Genomic DNA, 7,366 nt, shown 5'->3' on the forward strand with positions numbered 1-7,366 from the left:
TTGTATCGCAAATTTTTGACTTTACACTACTATAATGCTGTTAGATTGACCATGACATATGGTTTTATTGTTGGAGTTTCAAAAACGTAACTTGTGATTTTAATTTTGTTATGCTGCATGCTTATAAAAGTTTCCGCTACAGATACAATATCTGTGACAGGTGTCGTGTGCTAGGCAAGTTTTTTGCAGGGGCCCGGTTCCAGGTGCAGCATCCACCTTCAGGGTGCGCACATCCATGGACCCCGCCAGCGTGGCCCACCATGCCAGAATTGCAGGCTACACAAAACCTCATCCGGAGGTAAAAGGGGACTCCAGTGACTTACTGGGTCCCCGGTTCTATTGAAAGGATCCCAGGCTGGGTGCCGTTCGATTGGGGGGTCGGCTTGAGGGGAACCCGGGGGCAGGTTGTCCAACAGGGCTTGAACGAACCAATCGGGGATCTGGTGACCGGAATGTTGACAGGTACGCTTTGCTGTCATCTGGTGACCTATGCTAAAACCTACTGGGAGGATTCGCTCCATTCATCCATTTAGCTCACCTAAAGTAATTAGCCTGTGGCAGAGGCCCTAGAGCTAGGTCTGTGAGAGAGATCTGTTCCTCCCAGCAAATCCTAAATGACACCTCGGCTGCCAGGCTTGTGAGAGGGCACTTCACCCACTCAGAAAGAGTGGCGACGAATCACAAGTTGATACTACTGAGAGCAGGACTGCTCGGTTCATATCCAGGCCTGAAATCGCAAGGTTCTCCCTTTCTCCTCATCAACCTTTTCTTCCCATTTGAAGTTGATGTTGGCCGAGTTGGCCAGGAAATAAAGCATTGAAAAACCCTTTATTCACTGTCTGGACCTTTGCTCACTGCTTTGTCCTCCAACTGCACCCATACGCCACATTAAGGTAATTTAATATGCCGATCCCAATAACAAATCAGTGGCTCCTTCGGGGGTAGCGCTACATGCACAAATGTACATCAGCCTACATGAGGTCTGTCTTTTAAACACTTAAGCCCCGGACCATTTTGTTGCTAAATGACCGGGCCACTTTTTGCAATTTGGCACTGCGTCGCTTTAACTGACAATTGTGCGGTTGTGCGATGTGGCTTCCGAACAAAATTTATGTCCTTTTTTTTCCCCATAAACATAGCTTTCTTTTGGTGGTACTTGATCACCTCTGCGTTTTAATTTCTTGCGCTATAAACAAAAATAGAGTGCCAATTTTGTAAAAAATTCAATATTTTTTACTTTTTGCGATAATAAATATCCCCAATATATAAAAAAACAAGCTTTCAGCAGGCGCGCGCCCACAATGCTGCAATCCTAAAGGGGACGTATACAGGGCCGGACTGGCCTACCGGGATCCCGGGAAAATTCACGGTAGGCCGCCTGCATTTCAGTGCCCTGGGGCTGCTTTTGTCTCCTGTAAGCCTAATACAAAACATCGGCGGGCGGCAGCCGCCATCGCCACAGCCGCAGCCGCCATTGCACTTTAAAAATTATGCAGGGAGGGATTGCTGTGTCATGTCAGTAAAAGAAGCGGCGGGCCGGCGGGTTGCAGCCGCCATGATCGCCGTCACACTTTCCTTCTCATCGGAATCGGACGTGGCGCCTGCGGAGGACTCAGCGTGATTATGTCAACCTTGAGGGGAGGAGCCGAGCAGGAGAACGTCAGAACGCCGTGGTTCTTCTGCTCTATTTCCCCCTTCCAAGTTCCATCTGCCTGTGCGGCGCCAGCACCGCCCACAATGTCTGTCTGCAGGGAGGTCACAGGTGAGGGCACAGGAGGAGTGAATGGCGTCGGCCGCCCTCGGAGTTGGAGCACAGGAACTCAGGTCAGGTGAACACATAAATTGCAATCACAGTATAATGAACCATTGCACAGTGCAGCCCTCCCCCCGCCCCCCCCCCTCCTCTCTCTGTCAGTGTTACCTACCTTTGCTTGCCCTGCATATTGTAATTTTGTAACAATTTCTCCCTCACCAGGCATTGCATGGTGCCCCTCTCCCCCTCTCTGCATGGTGCCCCCCCTCTCTGTCGCTTTTGCTACCCCTGCAAATTGTAATCTGTACAATAATCTCAGGGGGGGGGGGGTGCACCATGCAATGGTGAGAGAGAGAGAGAGATTATTATACAGATTACAATTTGCAGGGGCAGCAAAGGTGACAGAGAGAGGGGGGGGGGGGTGCACCATGCAATGGTGAGAGTCTCTCAGACTCTCACCATTGCATGGTGCACCCCCCCCCTTCTCTGTCACCTTTGCTGACCCTGCAAATTGTAATCTGTATAATAATCTCTCTCTCACCATAGCATGGTTCACCCCCCCCTCTCTCTGTCACTTTTGCTACCCCCTCTCTCACCGTTGCACCCTCTCTCTCTCACTGTTGCACTCTCCCCCTCACTGTTGCACCCTCTCTCGCCGTTGCACACTCTCTCTCTCTCTCACCGTTGCACTCTCTCTCTCTCACCGTTGCACTCTCTCTCTCTCTCTCTCATCGTTGCACTCTCTCTCTCTCTCATCGTTGCACTCTCTCTCTCTCACCGTTGCACTCTCTCTCTCACCGTTGCACTCTCTCTCACCATTGCACCTTCTCTCTCTCATCGGTGCACCCTCTCTCTCTCACCGTTGCACCCTCTCTCTCTCACCGTTGCACCCTCTCTCTCTCTCACCGTTGCACACCCTCTCTCTCTCACCGTTGCACACCCTCTCTCTCTCACTGTTGCACACCCTCTCTCTCTCTCTCACTGTTGCACCCCCCTCTCTCTCTCACTGTTGCACCCCCCTCTCTCTCTCTCGCCATGGCACCCCTCTCTCTCACCATTGCACCCCGACCCCTCTCTTGCTCTCTCATGGATTTATTTATATTTTTTTAAAGCAGGTAAAAATAAATGTGCATTTATGGTTGTTTTGGCCTGCAGAGCATTGCATCTCTCTCTCATATTGTTGCACCCCCCCTCTCTCTCTGACTTTATGCTGTGGGGCTGGTATAATAATGTTATGGGGCTGGTATGAAATTATTTCCAGGGCTGGTTTTCATTCCCAGTCCGGCCCTGGACTTTATATATATATATATATATATATATATATATATATATATATATATATATACACGTCTGTGTCTGTGCACTCTCTCTCTCTCACTGTTGCACTCTCTCTCTCTCTTATCGTTGCACTCTTTCTCTCTCTCTCACCGTTGCACTCTCTCTCACCATTGCACCCTCCCACTCACCGTTGCACCCTCCCACTCACCGTTGCACCCTCCCACTCATCAAGGTGGAGGGAGGAGTTTGCCTGAGAAATGTATGTTCTCTTCCTGTTTAGATTCTTCTGTTAAGACAGTGATCCGACTTCTGAGGCTACTTCCATTGAAATCAATGGGTACAAATCGCCTAGAAGGAGCGACTTCAGTAGTGTACATTAAGACGGCTCCATTCACTTCAATTGCTTTTCTTAACAGCGCGACTTGGGGCGACTTCAAGGTTCTCTAACAAATCTCTGAGGGCTTCACAGAACAGCTGTATTTATACTGAGATTAAATTACACACAGGTGGACTCTATTTACAATTTAGGTGACTTCTGAAGGCAATTGGTTCCACTAGATTTTAGTTTGAGGTATCAGAGTAAATGGGGCTGAATACAAATGCACGCCACACTTCTAATTATTATTTTCTTTTATATATTTTAAACAACTTTTATCAATTTTCTTCCACTTCACAATTATTTGCCACTTTGTGTTGGTCTATCACAGGGGTGGCAAACACAAGGCCCCCGGGCCGAATCCGGCCCGCCAGACCTTGCCATGTGGCCCGCGCCTCCGTGATCCGAACGGGTCGTTCCGCGGAGCGCACCGCTGCCTTGGCCTTAGGAAAGGCCGCGGCTTCGGCCTAGCTCCGAGGCGGTCGGCCATCTTGGTACACCCGGCGGCGGCGGCTGCCTAGGTCCCGCCTTCTGGAGCCTGCAGCTCCTATGATGGACGTCCCGGAGATCCAATCCCGGGACCGCGGGACGTGTGACGTCCATCATAGGCGCAGACTCCAGAAGCCTCCTTGCAAGCCCCTTCCTCTCTGCCAGTGTCCCCCCTACCTCTCTGCCAGTGTCCCCCCTACCTCTCTGCCAGTGTCCCCCCTACCTCTCTGCCTGTGCCCCCCCTCTTCTCTTTGCCAGACCCCCCCTTCTCTCTGCCAGACCCCCCCTTCTCTCTGCCAGACCCCCCCTTCTCTCTGCCAGACCCCCCCTTCTCTCTGCCAGACCCCCCCTCCTGTCTGCCAGACCCCCTCTTCTCTCTGCCAGACCCCCCATCTCCTCTGTGAGCTCCCCATGTGACAAATGACAATCCACACCGTGTGGCAGGTGACTTGGCAAGTGACAATCTACATCTGGTGACAGGCAACATGGCAAGTGACACGCTGAATCTGGTGACAAGGAACCAGTGGCAAGTGACACGCTGAATCTGGTGACGGGATGGATGGTAAGTGACACGCTGAATCTGGTGACAGGTGACGGTGGCAAGTGACACGCTGAATCTGGTGTCAGGTGACGGTGGCAAGTGACACGCTGAATCTGGTGGCAGGTGACTGTGGCATGTGACACGCTGAATCTGGTGGCAGGTGACGGTGGCAAGTGACACGCTGAATCTGCTGGCTGGTGACGGTGGCAAGTGACACGCTGTAAAGTAGAAATTTTGTACTTTCATTCTTGAGAGTAGGTGCGTAAATTGGGGCAGGCTTGTAGGGGCCCCATAGCATTACTTTGCCCAGTGGCCCATGATGCTATTAAGATGGCCCTGCAGGTAGGTGAAGTCAGTGTATGTCAGGTAGGTCTATGTATGTCAGGTCGGTCTATGTATGTCAGGTAGGTGAGGTCAGTGTATGTCAGGTAGGTGAAGTCAGTGTGTCAGGTAGGTCCATGTATGTCAGGTAGGTGAGGTCAGTGTATGTCAGGTAGGTCTATGCATGTCAGGTAGGTCCATGTATGTCAGGTAGGTGAGGTCAGTGTATGTCAGGTAGGTGAAGTCAGTGTATGTAAGGTAGGTCCATGTATGTCAGGTAGGTGAAGTCAGTGTATGTCAGGTAGGTCCATGTATGTCAGGTAGGTGATGTCGGTGTATGTCAGGTAGGTGAGGTCAGTGTATGTCAGGTAGGTCCATGTATGTCAGGTAGCCCATCCCATCCTATCCCACCCCACCATACCCCATCCCATCTAATTCCATCCCATAATAAATAGTGGACACATAGTCTTATAGATACAACCGGCCCTTTGAGGGCAACCATACTGCTAATGCGGCCCCCGATGAATTTGAGTTTGCCACCCCTGGTCTATCACATAAATAATCCCAATAATAATAATAATAAATACATTTACGTTTTTGGTTGTAACATGACAAAATGTGGAAAATGTCAAGAGGTATGAATATGTTTTCAAGGCATTGTATAATATTTAGTGTGTGTATATGTTTCTTCTTTTTTCATGATTATATTATTGCTGTTATTATTATTATTATTATTATTATTATTATTGTTGTTGTTGTTATTGTTGTTATTAGTATTATTATTATTTCAAAGTTGAGTACTGCCTGCTCACAGCCGTTATAAGTTTGGTATGCTCTGAATACATCACTAGTGAGTTGTCAATCAATACGTTCCGATTCCTTTGTGGTTTCCTTAAAGGAGTTCTCTGACCTAAAACTTTTAACCCCCGCTGTGCCCGGGCTGTAAAACTATACAAAATAAACTTTCACTTACCTGCCTACGATCCCCCGTTGTTCCGATATCGTCGTCCCGTTCTCCGGTCCCGGTCTCTTCCGCTTCCTGCGTGTCGGTGACTCATAGTGCGCTCAGCCTATCAGCGGCCGCAGCAATGTCCCGTCGCGGCCGCTGATAGGCTGAGCGCACTATGAGTCACCGACACGCAGGAAGCGGAAGAGACCGGGACCGGAGAACGGGACGGCGATATCGGAACAACGGGGGATCGTAGGCAGGTAAGTGAAAGTTTATTTTGTATAGTTTTACAGCCCGGGCACAGCGGGGGTTAAAAGTTTTAGGTCAGAGAACTCCTTTAATGGATACCACACACTCCCTGCTGGCATGCACGTAGGCATGTGTCATGTGCATTGCTAATTTTATGTGCTGCTGAAGTTACTGTTTGGTGAACAGAGACACTATCTTGGCAGGCATTGTTATTGAAAAAGAATTTACCCTTCAAAAGCATTGTACAATTTTGTGTAACCTGATCAACTGTATTTAAAATAGTGCAACAACCTTCCTCATTTTTAATACATTTTGAACCTTAGATATCATACAGTAGTAATCTCACACATATTGAGCAAAGTAACAACATCGTAGTGATTTGTACAGTATAAAATAAACTATCACTGTATATATAAAAAAATTAAAATAAAATAATTACACCACTTTTACATTCTATTCTGTTGTTATGGTCCTTTTCAACAATGGCAGACTACTAAAGTGACACTAAATAATATCTATCGCCAAAAATAATCCATAGACTTACACTACTTAATTGGCTTGTATTATTTTTCATGAAATTGTTCCTTGTGTTTTCCTGCCACCTCGTAACAAGCTCCAGAACCTATCCTTTTCGCTCTCATGTCTGTTTGAAGCAAGCAGTGCACGTTAGCTGAGATCATGTGCACTGCTCTATGCACACTACAAATCTTATAGTCCCTAGTCCCTAGTACATCTTGGGAGCAAGCAAGAAGGGTAGATGCATTAATACATATGTAGCAGGTACTTCTCCAGACTGATCTAATCTATGATGGGAGAAATGTCTGCTGCAGCAGTGTGGGCTTTTTCACCCCCCTTCTCTCTTCACACAGACATTCAGAACTGCTTGTTTGTAAACTCCCCACTGTAAGAGCCTGAGTCAATCATCAGATAGCAGTAAAGGACTGTGGGGGAGGAGATAAAAAGCCAGAGAAACTAGGCCAGAGCCTTTTTTTTCCTGCACCCCATCATGAGAGCATATCCTGCACTCTATGTGTGTGTGGAATTGTGGCCTACCAAGGGGCACACAGCCTGCAGCTCCAGCCCAGAGGAACAGATTGTTCATGCAGCTTCAGCCCAGGGGAACAGATTGTTCATGCATCTCCAGCCCAGAGGAACAGACCGTTCATGCTAAAGAAGGACACCATGCAACAGCTCAAGGACTGAATGCCACTGCAACACACCTGCATCTAAGATCAATCGATCGCTCAGGGGAGAACCGCTGACTGTGTACAGGATTTGGTGAGGGGGCTTTGCCCAGGAACCTTTTAATGCTTTTCATAGAATACCACATCCAAATATTGTCCACAGAGCTCCTACGTTGCTGGCGAAGATAATAAAACACAAAGCTTTGCTTCCAGGACATTACCGCGG

This window comes from Rana temporaria, chromosome 5 (genome assembly GCF_905171775.1).
Source record: "Rana temporaria chromosome 5, aRanTem1.1, whole genome shotgun sequence".
Classification (NCBI taxonomy): Eukaryota; Metazoa; Chordata; class Amphibia; order Anura; family Ranidae; genus Rana; species Rana temporaria.